Consider the following 18,785-nt stretch of genomic DNA (forward strand, 5'->3'; position numbering starts at 1 on the left):
CAAATAAGCAAATGTAGGTAATGAGACCCAGGTATTTCATTGGTAAAGAAACATGACATAAACAAAGAAGAGGGGAAGTCTTTTTTAAAGATTTTTTAATTTTATTTATTTGACAGAGAGAGATCACAAGTAGACAGAGAGGCAGGCAGAGAGAGAGAGAGAGAGGGAAGCAGGCACCCTGCTGAGCTGAGAGCCCGATGCGGGACTCGATCCCAGGACCCTGAGATCATGACCCCAGCCGAAGGCAGTGGCTTAATCCACTGAGCCACCCAGGTGCCCCAGAAAAGGGGAAGTCTTAAAAGCACTCTTATGGACTGGGATATGAGGTAGGAGTGTTAACTCAGGATAGAGAGATAGGTATATAGATCCTTAGGTAAAGAGTTAAATGTTGATGAGTTGGGATGCCTGGGTGGCTCAGTCATTAAGCATCTACCTTCAGCTCAGGTCTTGATCCCAGAGTCCTAGGATTGAGCCTCACATCGAGCCCCACATCAGGCTCCCCACTCAGTGGGAAGCATGCTTCTCCCTCTCCTACTCCCCCTGCTTATGTCCCCTCTCTTGCTGTGTCTCTGTCAAATAAATAAATAAAATCTTAAAAATAAATAAATAAATAAATAAATAAATAAATAAATAACTGTTCATAGACATGTGCACATGGGTTAGTTCATATACATATATTTACCAACTTTCTATGGGGAGCATCCACTAGGAAACCTCTGTAGTTAGGAGTGCTCCTAGTGCTGAAATGATGGTTTCTAATGCTCATTCTCCCATAATGGAAACAAGCACTCCTTGAGTAATTCCAGAACTAGGTCAAAAAAATTCAAGAAGCTTGGAATATCTCATGGTGCCAGAAAATAAGGGCGTGCTGAAACACATAAAAGATGGGGCATGTTGAAAGAAACTCCTAATTGCCAAAGCTGGAACTACTTGAACAACAAACAAAAAAACAAAACTAGTAATGGTATAATCTATAACATAATTATAATATCCAATATAAGTTATAGTGGGGTCATGTAGTAGAAATGACCTTAACCAAGTGACAAAGGTGAACACCGCCAATGATAAGACATACCAGCATCAGACTCCTCCTAATAAGATGCACTGAGAAGGGCTCATAATTTCTCTGATTTTTTGCCAACATACATGACCTCAATCTAATCATGAAACAAACCAACCCAAATTAAAAATAAATAAATAACTGGCTAGTACCCTTTAAAAGTGTCAAAGTCATGAAAGGAAACACTGAGGAACTGTCTCATTGGAGGAGATGAAGGAGACAGAAGTAAGTAAAATGTGGAGTCCTGGGATAATGGACCAAAAAAAAAAAAAAAAAGGTATTAATGAAAAATTTGTGAAATCTGAATAAGGTCTGTATTTAGTTAATAACAACAATGTTAATTTCCTGATTTTGATCATTATACTACAGTCATATAAGATGTTAGTATTAAGAAAAGCTAAACTAAAGTATATGGTGACTCTCTGTACCATATTTGAAGCTTCTCTGTGAACTAAAAGTATTTCAAACTAAAAAGTAAAAAAAAAAAAAGATTTATTCTCAACTTTGTAATGATTTTTGCATAATATCACTTCATATAGTCAATATTTCCATATATAGAAAATTGGGCTTAGCTATAGCTAAATAACTATTGCCATCAAGCTTGTCACAAATATGGGAAAGATCTGCATAAGGGGTTATAGGTGTTATTTATATAAGTTACAACTGTGCAAGTAATAATATTTCATCAAAACTATAATTCTCCTTCAAGCTAAGATAAAAGTCAATATGGAATGGAAAAGAAAGAACTAGCTTCAAGTCTAAAAATGGGCCCTTGGGCTGTGATAAATCCAAATACATGTTAGAATTATGGAAGGAGACTTATCACTTGCACAGAACAATATAATAATTCTATGTCCATGGCATTGCCTCTTAGGCTATATTCCTTCCAAAACAGCTCTGTCATCTGTCTTCATGATATTCAAAAGTTGCAAGTTATCAGCCATATAAAGATACTGATTTGAGGCTAGATTTAATACAATGTCACTTTATATATATATATATATATATATATATATATATATATATGGCCAGAATAGAAGGGAGTATGGGTTTTAAATTACCCATACATTCTCTTTCCAGAGAAAGAGCAAGAGTGAGAGAGAGAGAGAGAGGTAGATAGATAGATAAGAGAATGAGAGAGAAAAAGAGAGAGAGATGAGAGAGATAGAGATAAGAGAGGAGAAGGAGAGACATACATACAGGATATATGAGATGCATAGATATATCTCTAGATTTAAGTAGACAGATGCATGGAAGAGGTAGGATAAATATATAGATATATAGATACAGACAGATATGGATGTATACAGATATCTATATCTATGGTGTTGTATATACAGTAGAAACCTTTAACTGTTCATTCGTAAATATCTCTATGATCACCTTGCCTGCTATCCCTAACAATCCAGTTAGTTAGCTCTTTATCATTGGTCAATCCTTCAAACTATTGTCTCAATCATTTAATGGGTTTTACCAGCCAGGATTGAATATTTCAGGCTTATCTGTATCCACTTCTTGGGACACACCTGTGCTGAAACTAACTGGAACAGCAGGTACAATTTCAAGAAAATTCAAACGAGTTTCTTCCTTATCCTTCTCCTTTATGCTTTTCTTTTTCACTTTCTATTTCATGATGCCCAAGTTATACAACATTAGTGGCACTAAGGAAGACTGTTGAGAATTACTCTTATCTTTATTAAAATACAAAACAAAAACAAAAACAAAACCCCATTACCTCTGCAAAGTGCCAGTCATCACAAGTTTCTGGAGCAAAATTAATCAAAGATTACAGCATTTGGTCACTACACAAGCCCAAAGGTGTACATGCCATCGTCTTATGAGTCTGAGGCAGTATTAGAATAAGGAAATTGGTCAATAGTGCTAGTCTCCTCCTTCCCATAAAATGAACAGAGTCAGAAGTCTGTTCGGTGGCCTTGGTATGAAAATAGGTTGGAAAGTCTAATATTTTCATTATAAGCTACATACACAGTAAATGCTCAATTGATGTCAACAATAATGATAAGCATCGTTACAGTTAATAGAGGATCATCTCCCTTGGCTAAACGTCTGCAAGATTTTAGAAGTGATAATAAATTCTTTTACATATGTCAGGTGGCAAATGTGGCAATGCCGAGTTACCCCATTTACCTTCTTACTATAGATGTCATTTGATTCTTTTGTTGTCTTTGCTGTGATAGCCAAAGGTACAGGGGATCAACTTTTTCTGGATTCATTCCCTGACTTTAATTGAGATATTGTTCTTTTTCTTTTTGTCTACCACATTAAGTGTCTTGTTCTATGATAATGACATCTTTAAGGCCAGTCTGCCATAATGATAAATACCTAAGAATCTGATGAAAGCCTCTCTGTGAAAAATCTCTCCTTTTTTGAATAATATAATAATAAATTTCATTTCTCTATCAAGGTCATCAAAATATGTCAAGAGAAAGCATATCCAATATTTCATAATTTAACCTCTGGTAAGTTAAAAATAATGAGAATCTAAAATAAAATAAATTTAGTGGAATAAAATTTTGAAAAATTCATGTTTCTTAAAGCAGGTCCTTGAATTCTTTTAAAATGTTTCTTCATTAGATCGATATTATCTAGATTTCTTTGCAAACAGACTTTATCACAGGCAAATGTAATTCATCATTGCTCTTGCTCTCATTAATCTTATTTCTTTTCTCTGAAATACCTCCTGCTTCAACTCGTGCATTTTGAAAACAACGAAATGAAGTCTCATCAAGTTGATCTATGTGTCTCAAATGTATTTAAGAGATTTTATAGTCTCTGTCACTTATCCATCTTTCAATACCCTTTTTTTCTACAAGGATAGAAGAATATATATTCTTAGCTACTCTTACTTTTCAAAGAATGTTTATTATGTGAATTATAAAATTAAAGACAGAAAAAATGAAGGAAAGAACAAACCTGAAATTTGATTAGCCTACTTAAATAGAATAATATTGTTAGAAGAAAGAAAGAAAGAAAGAAAGAAAGAACATGAGGGAAGGAAGGATGGAAGAAAGGAAGAATGGGATAGGGAGGGATGAAACTTGAATTAAAATAGAGCATTAAAATAAAATGATAGTGGAAATGGAAAGGAAAGTACCCTTGATTGACTATCCTTCTGATTAGTCATGATAGATAAACTACCTGAGAATGAATCATTCACCAGTTTCTATCTTGGATATAATATTAGTGCTTTAAAACTATTTTCAATTTGTTACACATAATGTTAAGAAGAAAAACATCAGGGGCTCTTAGGTGGCTCAGTTGGTTTAGCGGCCCAGTATTGATTTAGGTTCAGGTCATGCTCTCAGGGTTTTGAGATCGAGCCCTGTGTCATGTCAGGCTCTGTGTTGGGCATGGAGTCTGCTTAAAATTCTCTCTCTCTTTCTCCCTCTGCACCCCCTGCCCCCAAAAATCAAATTTTTGTTCAAACTTCTGTTATAAACTTGTATAAGCACATAATGGGTAACAGGGTCCTCATATTTAGAGATGCTGAGATTGAGAATGGTCAAACCTATGTGAATGCTCACTGCATAGGAAGATGATTTTCAATATAATTTAACTAAGGAAAAATACCAGGACTATGAATTAAAAGTAGACCTATGGAAAGCTTTATTATTTAAAGTTTAAAAAATTCGGTTCTCAAATATTTATAAATAATTTTGACAAATGAAAAATATATAAAAATTTATATATAATATATATCAATATATATCAATATATATATAATATATATCAATATATTTATATAATATATATCAATATATATTGATATATAATATATATAATATATATATTGATACATGTAATATATATCAATATATAAAAATTTCTCACAAATTAAAATGAACAGAATACTTGTAAAAATGGGTGCAAACAGGTAGTTTAGAAAAAGTTAATTGCAAATGACTAAAGACCACAAGTCAGGAACAATGCCCTGGCCATTTTCACTCTTATGTTAAGCAAAAACTAGAAAAATCATTGCATCCATTGCTGGGAAGTGAAATGGTTTCTCTCATGTACCGTCAGTCAGACTACAGCTTTTTTGGAAAGAATTCTGGCACTATTTGAGTTAAAATTTAAACTATCATGTTCTCTAACTCAGATATACCACTTTTGGGACTCTAACATATAAAGAGAAAAAAACAAAACAAAACACCAAACCTATAAGGACTCAGGACATGTCAAAGGATATTTCTTCAAGTGATTTTTTATATCAAAAAAAAAAAAGGTCTGAATATTAATAAATAGTGAATAGTTCACCAAATAATGGGTTCTATAATCTATCTCTGTTTTTCCTCATCTCTTTCTACCTCTCTATCTCTAGCTCCGTCTCTATCTCAATCTCTGTATAACTATATATTAACTTGAAAAGAAAGCCATGTTATTTTTAAACATTTTTAAAAATTTTTATTTTAATTATAGTATAGTTAACATACAATGTAATGTCAGTTTCAGGCTCACAATATAGTGATTCAGCACTTCCATACATCACCTGGTGCTCATCACAAGTGCACTCCTTAATCCCATTATCTATTTCACCTATCTCCACACCCACCTCCCCTCTGGTAAGGATCACTTTGTTCTCTATAACTAAGAGTCTGCTTCTTCTTTCTTTCTTTTTTTTTTTTTAAGATTTATTTGTTTATTTATTTGACAGGCAGAGATCACAAGCAGGCAGAGAGGCAGGCAGAAAGGGAGGAGGAAACAGGCTCCCCACCGAGCAGAGAGCCCAACGCAGGGCTTGTTCCCAGGATTCTGGGATCATGACCCGAGCTGAAGGCAGAAGCTCAACCCACTGAGCCACCCAGGCGCCCTAAGAGTCTGTTTCTTGATTGGTCTCTTTTTCTCCCCTTTTGTTTCTTTGTTTTATATTATTTCTTAAATGCCACACATGAGTGAGATCATATGGTATTTGTCTTTCTCTGACAATTTCACTTAGCATTATATTCTCTAGCTCTAGCCATGTCATTGCAAATGGCAAAATTCCATTCTTTTTATGGCTGAATAATAGTCCATTGTGTGTGTGTGTGTGTGTGTGTGTGTGTGTGTGTGTTCACATCTTCTTTATCCATTCATCTATTGATGGACACTTGGACTGCTTCCATAATTTGACTATTATAAATAATGTTGCTATAAAAATAGGGATGCATGTATCCCTTTGAATTAGCATGTTTGAATTATTTTCGGGTAAATAACCCAGTATTGTGAGTACTAGATCGTAGGGTAGTTCTATTTTTAACTTTTTGAAGAGCCTCTATACTGTTTTCCAGAGTGGCTTCACCAGGTTGCACTCACCAACAGTGCATGAGGGTTCCTTTTTTTCCACATTTTTGTCAACACCTGTTGTTGTTTCCTGTGCTTTTGATTTTAGCCATTGTGACAGGTGTGCAGTAATAGCTCATTGTAGTTTTGACTTGCATTTCTCTGATATTGAGTGATGTTGAGCATCTTTTCATGTACCTGTTGGCCATCTGGTTGTCTTCTTTGGAGAAATGTCTGTTCATATCTTCTGATTAATTTTAATTGGATTATTTTTATTTCTTGGGTGTTGAGATTTATAACTTCTTTATATATTTTGAATACTAACCTTATATCTGATATATCATTTGAAAATATTTTCTCCCATTCTGTAGGCTGCCTCTTAGTTTTGTTGATTGTTCCCTGTGCTTTGCAGAAGCTTTTTATTTTGATGTAGTCTAGATAGTTTATTTTTGCTTTTGTTTCCCTTGCCTCAGAGGACCTATCTAGAAAAAAGTTGTTAAGGCCAATGTCAGAGACATTACTGCCTGTGCTCCCTTCCAGGATTTTTATGGTTTCAGGGTTTACATTTAGATCTTTAATTCATTTTGAGATTATTTTTGTGTACAGTGTAAGAAAGTGGTCCTGTTCATTTTTTTTAAGATTTTTTTTTTATTTTTTATTTATTTGACAGATCACAAGTAGGCAGAGAGGCAGGCAGAGAGAGACAGGAGGAGGCAGGCTCCCTGCTGAGAAGAGAGCCCGATGCGGGACTCGATCCCAGGACCCTGACATCATGACCTGAGCCGAAGGCAGAGGCTTTAACCACTGAGCCACCCAGGCGTCCCGGTCCTGTTCATTCTTTTGCATGTAGCTGACTAGTTTTTCCAACACCATTTGTTGGAGAAACTGTCTTTTTCCCATTGGATAGTCTCTCCTGTCGTGCTGCAGATTAATTGACCATGTAACTGTGGCTTTATTTCTGAGTTTTCTATTCCATCTTATTGATTTATGTGTCTATTCTTGTGCCAGTACCATAGTGTCGTGAGGAGTACAGTTTGTAATAGAGCTCAAAGTCCAGAATTGTGATCTCTCCAGCTTTGTTTTTCTTTTTCAAGGTTGCTTTGGCTAATTGGGGTCTCTCATTGCTCCATATAAATTTTAGGAACATTTGTTCTAGCTCCGTGAAAAACGCTGTTGGTATTTTGGCAGGGATTGCATTAAATGTGTAGATTGCTTTGGGTAGTATAGACATTTTCACAATATTTATCCTTACAATCCATGAGCATGGAATGGTCTTTCCATTTCTTTTTGTCATTTTCGATTTCTTTCATCAGTATTTTAGTTTCCAGAGTACACATCTTTCACTACTTGGGTTAAGTTTATTCCTAGATATCTTATTATTTTTGAAGCAATTGTAAATGGGACTTTTTAAAATTTCTCTTTCTACTGCTTCATTATTAATGTATAGAAATGCAACAGATTTCTGCGCATTGATTTTGTATCTTGTGAATTTACTGTACTCATTTTTGGTAGATTCTTTCAGGTTTTCTATAGATTGTATCACGTCAAAAAGTGAAAGTTTCATTTCTTCTTTACTAATATGGATGCTCTTTGTTTTTGTTGTCTGATTGCTGTGGCTAGGATTTATAGTATTATATTGAATAAAAGTGGTGAGAGTGAATATCTTGTCTTATCTTGTTCCTGACCTTATAGAGAAGGTCTCCATTTTTCTTACTTTAGCTGTGAATTTTTCATATGTGGCCTTTATTGTGTTGAGGTATGTTCTCTAAAAATACTTTGTTGAGGGTTTTTAACATGAATAGATGTTATACTTTGTCAAATGTTTTTTCTGTGTCCATTGAAATGATTCTTTTATTGATGTGATATATCACATTGATTGATTTGTGAATATTGAACCACCCTTCCATCTGGGGAATAAATCCTACTTGATCATAGTAATTTTTTTTTTAATGTGCCATTAGATTTGGTTTCTGGTATTTTTGCATCTATGTTCACCAGGGATTTTGGCCTGTAGTTCTCTCTCTCTCTTGCTTTGTGTGTGTGCGTGCGTGTGTGTGTGTGTGTGTGTGTGTGTGTGGTGTCTTTATCTGGTTTTGGGACCGCTGGCCTCATAGAATGAATTTGGAAGTTTTCCTTCTTCTATTTTTTGGAATAGTTTGAGTAGAATATGCATTAACTCTTCTTTAAATATTTGGTAGAATTCATCTGTGAAGCCATTAAAACCATGATATTTTTAAAAAAGATTTTATTTATTTATTTAACAGAGAGAAAGAGAGATCACAAGTAGGCAGAGAGGCAGGCAGAGAGAGGGGGGAAGCAGGTACCCTGCTGAGCAGAAAGCCTGTTGTGGGGCTCGATCCCAGGACCCTGCGATCATGACCTGAGCCGAAGGCAAAGGCTTAACCCACCGAGCCACCCAGGCGCCCAAAGCCATATTTTTAATCACAAAAACAATTTGAAATAAATATATTAGTATATTATCTTCCTTTTGCCAAAACCAACTCTGTGTGTTTGCACAAATATAGAGAATGATGTGGATATCTACATCCCACACTGTATTTCCCTTAATGAGGTATACTAAAGAGAAGATAAGGGGAGCCTACTAAGTTATTCCTTTTTTTTTTCACACATTCTTACATGATTTATTTTGTTAAATTAAGCATTATTAACTTTTTAATTAATTTAAAAACTAACAAAATTTAAAAATTGAAGTCTTATTCATCTACATTCTCCTTTCTTTGGTTAATTATTGTTATCTTAGTCTTCTGTTGTGACAGAAGACATTCACTGACTTTGAGAGTACCCACTCAGCCTGCACTCTGAAGCATATTTATCTTTGATTCTGTTAGAACAGATTCTGTTAGAACAGATTCTGATCTTTTGGAAGTTCTTTCCTTTGACACTTTTCCAAGCCTATAAGTTCCGGTAGGTAAATTCTATTTATAATAGTGGTTCTCAACATGGCGTGAAAAGGACAGAACAGAATTACCTAAGGAATGCTCAAAACACACATATCCCTCTCTCTATTTGATACCTGACCCTGCCAACCCCTATGTGGTCAATACTATGGTGAGCCACCATTACTAATGGGAATGTGCTTCATGACTTAGTATGTTGAATCAGAAAAGTTTGGCAGTCGATCCATAAAATGCTTTTGACGAGGATCCCAAGTCAGAGATGCCCAATTCTCTTCAGCAGAATCGATCAATTCACTCTTCTGAATAGATCCATACATTTCAACTTGAAAACCTGGAAGATAAGAGTAATTTAGTTCTTACTGATATTTTAAGGTTGAGTATCATCACATACTTTTAGATTGAAAGAGAACACTCTATTTTACAAAATGACAACTACAAGTCAAGAGAGTGATGTTATTTGATCAATACCTCACGAGTTAATGGTTTATGGATCCTGGGACTTTAATGCAGATATGAAAAAGATTCTATTTGTCTCATGAGGAGACCCAATCTGAGCCTGAAAGGAAGGAGGACTTTTTAGGCACCCAGAATTTTCTCCCTTAACTCTATCTTTAAACTTTCCTTCATTTATAATGGAAACTTCAGTGCACTTTTGGCAGGGAAATGCTTACTGAGCTGAGTATCCCCTATTATCTTTCTCTCTGATGCTGTTGAAATTTAAGGGTCATGGGCAGTTTGATACAGATGGTGTCATTGTGACCCAGGCATTTTGTCATCACGCTGGCCTGTATGATTTCTAGTATGTGAGCTACTACTCAAGAACTAGTGGATCCACCTGGAAGCTGCTCCCTCCATTCCCACCTGTGCCTTTATGCATAAGTCCTAAGGTAGGGATTTGAGTCCCATGAGAAATATATTCCCAGTGCTGTGCCCTGTGGAGCTCAGAGTCCTAAGACCTGGAATGATTCCCACTGTGACAGGCAAGAGAGAAAAACCTTCTGATCATCTGGTTAGAAAGAGTATAATATTATTTCAGGCATATATTCAGCTCAAATAACTCTTCAGTATGGATACTAAAGCACTGAAACTGATTCTTGGCAAAGAGCATGCTTCCTTTTAACCCCATGGACATAGAAGAGAACAATTTTCAGTTTATTTTCCAAAGCCCTTCCCTGGCCAAGGGGGTTGAATTGAGTTAGTGATTGTTAGTGGGCATCCAAAATATTGTCCCAGAGCTGGAGCCAGCAGAGTGAACTTGTGCATGGAGCCAAAGGTCAACCTTTGAACACAGTATCTTAAGGGGAGTGCACAGGGTCTGAGCCTGGCAGTGGAGTATGTGATGTCCACTATTGAAGGAGACAAGGGTACAGCAAAAGACAGGGAAGTTAAAGCACAGTATTGAGAAAGAGCATATATAAAGGTAGATAACTGAGAAAGGGTTAATAGGAAGATGGAAAGAAAGCCGAGAATAAGGCAAAAGCCAATTTCTAGATGTCCATAGCAACTGGGTAAATGTGTTCATTGCATGTAGAGAAGAATCAATGTTAGGGGTTCTTTCACCTTCACAGTGATCCCTCAAGTGAAGTGAAGGAACTGATCCTCAGAGAGGCAACTTTTCTAAAAATTATCTTTAATTAATAATTTTATGTAATTTTTTTATTTTGCATTTTCTTTTGGATTTTTGGGTGGCAAGAGTAAGGAGCAGACACTGAATATACTTCAAGCCTATCACCTTCCTGAGGATGGCTGGCAGTGCAGTAAATTGGACAGTGTGATTATGAGTATCTGTGAGTGTTTTGGAGAAGAAATCACTACCTGACTACTTCTAGTCTCCTTAGAATAACACATTTTTAAGAATATGTGAAACAAATCCATTTTCTTTCACTGAAGATCATCCCTTTCCTTTAAACTATCTTGACCAGTATTTTCCCATGTCTATATCCTCATGTTTCCATTGTTTGTTTGTTTGTTTTTTAATTTGTGGTCCAAATACCCCTGTTTAGAGTCCTGCAGTGGAACTCTGACTAGATTTGAACCTTGAGATTCTCACAATTCCATCAGCACAGCCTTTTAAGGAACCGCAGGGAGCTCAGTCCTGTGTCAACTTCCATAGGCATTACTACATGTTTTTCCCCCTACCTGATAATAGTAGCTATGAACTCTCACCAATATTTATTGAACATTTTATTGATACCAGACACTGTGCACTAAAGTTCATATTTTACCTCATTTAGTCCTCATAACTGTGCTATAAAATATTATTTTCAATTTACATATGAAGAAACTGAGTCTCAGAGAGGGGAGGTAACTTTCAAAGACAGCAATTGACCAGACACGATTTCAGTCAGGCCTGCATAACTCTATAGCTCATCCTCTTATCATGCATGGAGAAAAGAAATGGAAAAAAAAAGAAAAAAGAAAAAGAAGGCTATTTACTATTGGAAAAACCTACATAATAATACAGAAAAATACTTTAAAATTTGAAAGGATTTCTTGAAAAGCAAGACTCTCACTGTTCTTAAAAACAGAATAAAACAAAAGAATATATTCATTGCTTTCTTGGAATATAGAGAATTAGTCTGGTCTTCTAGTCCCTGGAGATGCAATTTTTTGTTTTTTTCTTTAAACTAATTTTTTCCTTAGGTGAACTGAAGTGATTTGTAAAATAGCAAAGTTCTATACAACATTCCAAACAGCAAGGGAATTTCCCACACATACTAAAAGCTAGTGGCTGTGACTGAAAATGTGTCTGTATCAGCTGTTGCTGTGTGAAACTGTAAGGAAGATTATTGAATCTGGAAATTCCAATACATGCTTTCAGTTCTCCTTTGAATATTGAAGAAAGAAGTAAACTAATATTGACTGAAAGTCTCCTGGGCCTAGCATTTTGCTAAGTAATTTTCACAAAAGTTTCTAATTTATTGCACTCAGAGCATCTTTTGTGAAATGCCTCACTATTCCTATTTTACCAAAGAGAAATGCAAGATACTGCAGCTAAAATATGACAGACCCAAGAATCAAATATCTGTCTTTCTGACTTCAGAATTTGAAATAATTAGCCACATGGAAGTTCTGTAGATGCCTAATATGACTCTCCTTCAGATTATTTCATCTTCGAACTTCTAGGGAATTTGCCATCCTGATAATTTGAGCAATCTCAGCAAAAAGAAGTTTCTCCAATTTCTCTAGAGTTATCTGACTGAACTATATTACACACAGAAAACTATACCTATGGCTATTGATTATTTTGTTTTTTCATTGATAAAATCCAAAGCATTACACTGATAAAATTCAATCTTAATGGCAGCCCTCTCCATATGTTTATTCATTTTTTTGTTTTGTTTGTTTGTTTGTTTTTAGAGAGAGCTAGAGAGCAGGGTGGGGAGGGGCAGAGGGAGAGGGAGAGAGAATCCTAAGCAGGCTCTATGACCAGTCAGAGCCTAACACAGTACTTGATATCACGGCTCCAAGATCATGACCTGATCCAAAAAGGAGTCAGATGCTTAGTGGACTGAGCCACACAAATGCCCCCATATGTTTTAGATTGCCAGTAGGATACCCAGCCACATCGTAGGTACAATATCAATGTAGATTAAAGTGTACTAAACACAAAATCTATTTCCTAAAAGTCTGTAGTCTCTCTGTTTGATACAGGAAAGATTTAAGAATCCATATATGACTAGATTACAGCTTTGACTTCCCTTCTAAATTCTAGTCCCTGCCCATGGCAACCATCAATTTACTCTTTCTGTGTGTGAATTTGGTGTTTTCAGATTCCACATATAAATGAGATCATAAAGTATTTATCTTTCTTTGTCTTTTTTCACTTAGCAAAATGACTTCAAGGTTTATCCATGTCGTTGCAAGTTGCAGGATTTCTTTTTTAAAAGCTGAATAATATTGTGTGCATATGTGTATATGTGTGTGTGTACCACATTTTCTTTATCCATTAATCTGTTGATGGACACTTAGTTTTCCCTATATTAGTTCTTACAAATAATGCTGCAATAACTTTGGAATGCAGATATATCTCTGGGACAGTGATTTCATTTCGTTTGGATTTATAACCAGAAGTGAGACTGCTAGATCACATGGTAGCTTTAGTTTTTTAACTTTTTTGAAGAACCTCCATACTCTTCATAGTGGCTGCACCAATTTACATTCCTACCAATGATGCATGAGAGTCTCTTTTCTCCATATCCATATGTTACCGTTCTGAAAGTCAGAAATCCAGCATGACACAACTGGGTTCTGAGCTCAAGGAATCACAAGATTGGAATCATGGTATCAGTCAGTCTGAATCCTAATTTGGAGGCTCTTGGGGTGGGAAATCTTTTTCCAAGTTTATTTTTCATCATGGTAGAATTCAATTCCTTGCAGTTGGAGGACTGAGCTCCCTATTTCCTTGCTGTGTCAGAGGGACTGCTTTTAGTTCCTAGAGACCACCTGCATTCCTTGCTATGTGGCTCTCCCCAACTTCTATCAGCAATTGTGTTAAATATTCCTACTGCTTTGAATCTCTCCCTCCTGGGGGAGCCCAGTCCCCTTTAAAAGCTCATCTGATTAGGTCAGGCTCACCAAAGATAGATTTCCTTTCATAAAGTCAACCAGTTTGGGTCCTTAACTGAATCTGTGAAATACCTTCAGAATAGCACCTAAATTAGTGCTTGATTAAGTACCTAATATATAGAAGGCCGTCTTGGAATTAATGACTGGAGATTGTGAAGGTCATCTTAGAATTCTGTCAGCCACACATATACTTGGACATTTTCTTAACAGCCACTTTATTACTTTAGCTCATGACATATTTTGACAAGCCCAAGATTACTTCTTTCCTTGACTATGAACTCCTTAAAGGCAGGAAGCTTGTGTTACTTAGTATGGAATATCAGGAACTCACACCAATCCATGCACAATAAATGGTAGTTTGATAGATATGTGAAAACTTGTATTTTCTAAAAGCACTTTCAGCTTATTTAGCAAAATACCCATTTTTGCAGCTCAAATCCATCTGCCATTTGGATTCACAAAGAACAAGGCTAATCTCTGTTTCAAATATGTGAAATCACTAAGTTAATTTTCATGGTAGCCAAAGTTAGCAAGTAAGTTTTCTCCCCTCTCAAGTATGTGCTTCTTTTTATAATCCCTGAAGAATCAAATTTAACAATTTAAATAAACTTTGAGATCTTATTTTAAAATATATTAGTTACAGAAGCACTATCTTTAATTCTTATAAATTTCCAGCTAAAATATTTCATCTCCCCCTTTGCTCTAATGTTGAATTATTTAATTTATATTCCAAATGAGATATTTTAATTGGAGAAAATATAAATGTATTAACTTTCTCTGAAAATAAACAAAAAAGAAGAAAGTTCTTTTTATAGTACTGCAACACACAAATCACAGAACAGTGCAAATACCTCTATTCAACAATATAAAGTAACTCTCAGGTTAGTAACATAGAAAAGACTCTTTCAGAACCATTTACGTAAATTCACAATTACTCTGTGACCCTGAGTTATAATGAACCAAATTATTTTATAGGTAAACACAGCCAGTATCTTGGTCCTTTTCTAGGACAAATAGGTTATTGGTAAGTTGGTACATTTCCCAGTTAATGGCATAGAATTAAATTAAAATACATTATATAAATGGTATTAACATACTCTGTGATTGAATCACTTAAGAAAAATGATAATGTTAATTAAAGTTATGCACTGCTGGGTTCATCAGCAAGTACCCAGACTGACATAGAAAGCTTAGAATATAATTTTTTCCTCTTTAGAAATTAGATTGGAAGTAGTGGTGATACTCAAAAGAAAAAAAATCTACAAGATGAGTACCTCAATAGCTTACAAAATTATTCCATCAGATAACAAGGGACAGATTTATGATAAAGGGCGAATCTGAATCCTATACCCATAGTACCCTAGTTTTTGCCTTCTTTTCAGTGCTTAACATCTCAAAGGAGTTCTCTAAGTTTCAGTTTTTCACTTAATATTCACTCCTCAGGACAGAGGATCATAGAGGAAGGGAGGAAAAAATGTAACAAGACAAAACCAGAGAGGGAGACAAGCCATAAGAGACTCTTAATCTCAGGAAACAAACTGAGGGCTACTGGAGTGGAGGTGGGTGAGAGGGATGGGGTGGCTGGATGATGGACACTGGGGAAGGTATGAGCTATAATGAGAAATAAATCAATAAATATTTTTAAAAATTCACTCCTCATTTCACTTTAGTCCAGATTTTACCTTCTTTGTATGAAAGACGTCTTGCTAAAGTCATAGATGATCTCATATTATGAAACCAAATAGCCTTCCAGCAGCACACTGTTGGGCATAGTTCTCCCCGGAGCTTCTGAAACATTCCTTTCCCTAAGTTGCCTCTTCCAACTTCAGGCACTCCATCTGAGTCTCCTCTGCAGACTTACTCTCTACTGCATAGACACTAACATTAGCATTTCTTAATACTTGGTCATAGGTTACTTGCTGTTCTCTCTGCTCTTTGCTTAAGCAATCTCAACTATGATTACAGTTCTATTAACAGCTGGTCCTCTTCCAGTGGCTCTGTCTCACAAGTGGTACCACCAGTCATCCTGTCAACTTTAACTACTCAACATTTCCAAGAACTACCCATTCTTTTTCATTTCAGCTATCACCAAAGTATAAGCCACCAGAAGATCTTACCCTCACCAATACAATTCACATTCTAACCGGCCTCCCTGCCAGCTTGCTTCTCCTGATGAGTTCTCTGTACTGCTGCTAGAATGAACTTTGCAATGAATAAATACTACCAACACCACCCCTCAAAATTTAGAAATGCCTTTGCATTGTTTATATGATTAGAATAAAATTTTAACTTGCTTTTCAAGGCTACATTATCTAATTCTTGCTCACTTCTCTAATCTCATCCTACATCAAGACCTCACCTCAGTCTATGCTTCAGCCACACTGTTTTATTTCAGGTCCTTAAACATATGCTTCAACTCCTTCAAGGGCTTTGCAGGGCTTCCTCACCCACCACTCTTTAGTCCAGTTAACTCCTTCTCATACTTTAGATCTCAGCACACCAGTCACTTAATAGAAAACTACCTTCCATAACTCCTCAGATGGCTCTAGATGTTATTCTTTGTAGCAGTTATAAATTTATTCAAAGGAGTGGTGGGAAATGAAATTTTTAAAATAAATTCATATGCCAACCTTCCAAGTCAACTTTGTTTTACTACATCACTCACGAGCTTTTTTCTCCCTTCTTCTTCAATATTTAGCTACTTGGAATTGCTAGGCTTGGAGAGTCACTTAATTTCTTGAAGAATCAATTCAATGATCCCCTCGGCCTCAACTCTAATAGATGATGTTGAAAAGTCTCCTATCTTGTGTCAAACAATGAATATAAAAGTAAATTCTCACAACAACCATATTTATACAAGTAGTATTTGCTGCCAACTAGCCCTTTTTTAGTGCTCTAATGTTCTTCCTTCTGTTTGTTAAATCTAGAGCAAGCTGGTAATTGACCAAGATAGGGAAGAATATACTTTCAAAGTTTTTTCTCATTTTTATTATAATTTTGTATTACAAATTTTAATCTTCACAATCTCGCATTATGCTCCTCAGACATATATATATATACCCAATATGTATTTGAGAAGAAAATATGTTTAAAATGTAAAATCTTCTAGGGGTGCCTGACTGTCTCAACCAGATAGAAATGTGACTTTTGATCTCAGGATCATGAGTTTGAGCCCCACATCTGGTGTAGAGATTGCTAAAGATAAATAGATGGATAGATGAAATAAAGAAAGAAGAAAGAAATCTTTTAGTCCTATCACCAGAAAAATGTCTAGGAATTATAACCTAGAAGGTTTTATTTTATCCAAAAATGAACTCCTCCTTTTTACCTTATGTCCCTAATTCCTAGCTCAATGCTAAGATTAGCATTCAATTTTTAAAATATTTTTTCTTGTGATGGGTGTAGAATATTTCATGAGACTAGTGTTCTGTGGGGTGTATCCTAGGAAGGTTGATTCAGAGCACGTCAAAGAATACAAAACATCTTTAGCATCTTATATTGTATAAAAATTTAGTGCATAATTATATTAACAACTATCTAAAAATATATAAATAGGTTCATGAAAAATAACAAAAAATCTAATCTAAACAAAAATCTCAGAATAAAACAAGAAGGAACACCATACTATGGGATAGCATTAAAGTATGAGCAGAATTTGAATAACACAGGGAAGGGAAAAGTCCATAATAGTCTAAAGGCATTCACCAATTTCTTAGCTAGGAAGAAATTGGAGATTATCATAAGAACTATGTATATTTGTTTTTTTTTTAAAGATTTTATTTATTTATTTGAAACAGAGAGAGAGAGATCACAAGTATGCAAAGAGGCAGGCATAGAGAGAGAGAGGAGAAAGCAGGCTCCCCGCTGAGCAGAGAGCCCGATGCGGGGCTCGATCCCAGGACCCTGAGATCATGACCTGAGCCGAAGGCAGAGGCTTAACCCACTGAGCCACTCAGGCGCCCGAGAACTATGTATATTTGTATTATCTTTTTGTAATAACTTAATAAGCTGTACTGGGAGAATCACGGTGTTTAATGTTCATATTCCGAAGTGTAGTTTCACTTACCATCAACTAATTATTTCATTGTCTTCCTTATGATGTTATAGGTTATAAAAACTCATCCAGACGTTACATAAGAAATCTAGCTTAAGTGGACCTTATATGACTATTGCAGTCAAAATTCCAGTGCCAATTGGAATCAGGTAATATCATTTCATATGTTTACATGTTCCTTATGCTTATTCTTTTTTTTTTTTTTAAAGATTTTATTTTTATTTATTTGACAGAGAGATCACAAGCAGGCAGAGAGGCAGGCAGAGAGAGAGGAGGAAGCAGGCTCCCCGCTGAGCAGAGAGCCCGATGCGGGGCTCGATCCCAGGACTCTGAGATCATGACCTGAGCCGAAGGCAGCAGCTTAACCCACTGAGCCACCCAGGCACCCCTCCTTATGCTTATTCTTTACAGTGCCTTATCCTGCCCTATTTTTGTCTGGGTAGATAATGCAATACAATTTGGATATTTCTATGAAGTGTTTTGATTAAAAAGAGCTACACTACAGAACTGGTTATGGAAAAATTCTCTATTACTAAAAATTAATAATAATAATTTTCACCCTCAGGACGCCTGGGTGGCTCAGTGGGTTAAGCCTCTGTCTTCCACTCAGGTCATGATCTCAGGGTCCTGGGATCAAGCCCCACATTGGGCTTTCTGCTCAGCAGGGAGCCTGCTTCCCCTCCCTCTCTGCCTGCCTCTCTGCCTACTTATGCTCTCTCTTTCTCTCTGTCAAATAAATAAATAATATTTTTTTTAAAAATCTTTAAAAAAAATAATAATTTTCACCCTCTTTCTTTCTAGTCATATAGTAAGAATTCACATTTGATAACTTTCCTATTCTCAAGAGATATTTTAGAAGTTCTTCAAGTTATCAGAAGCTTTTTGTATAATCCTGTGAGGTCAT

The sequence above is a fragment of the Lutra lutra genome, chromosome 1 (assembly GCF_902655055.1).
Source record: "Lutra lutra chromosome 1, mLutLut1.2, whole genome shotgun sequence".
NCBI lineage: Eukaryota > Metazoa > Chordata > Mammalia > Carnivora > Mustelidae > Lutra > Lutra lutra.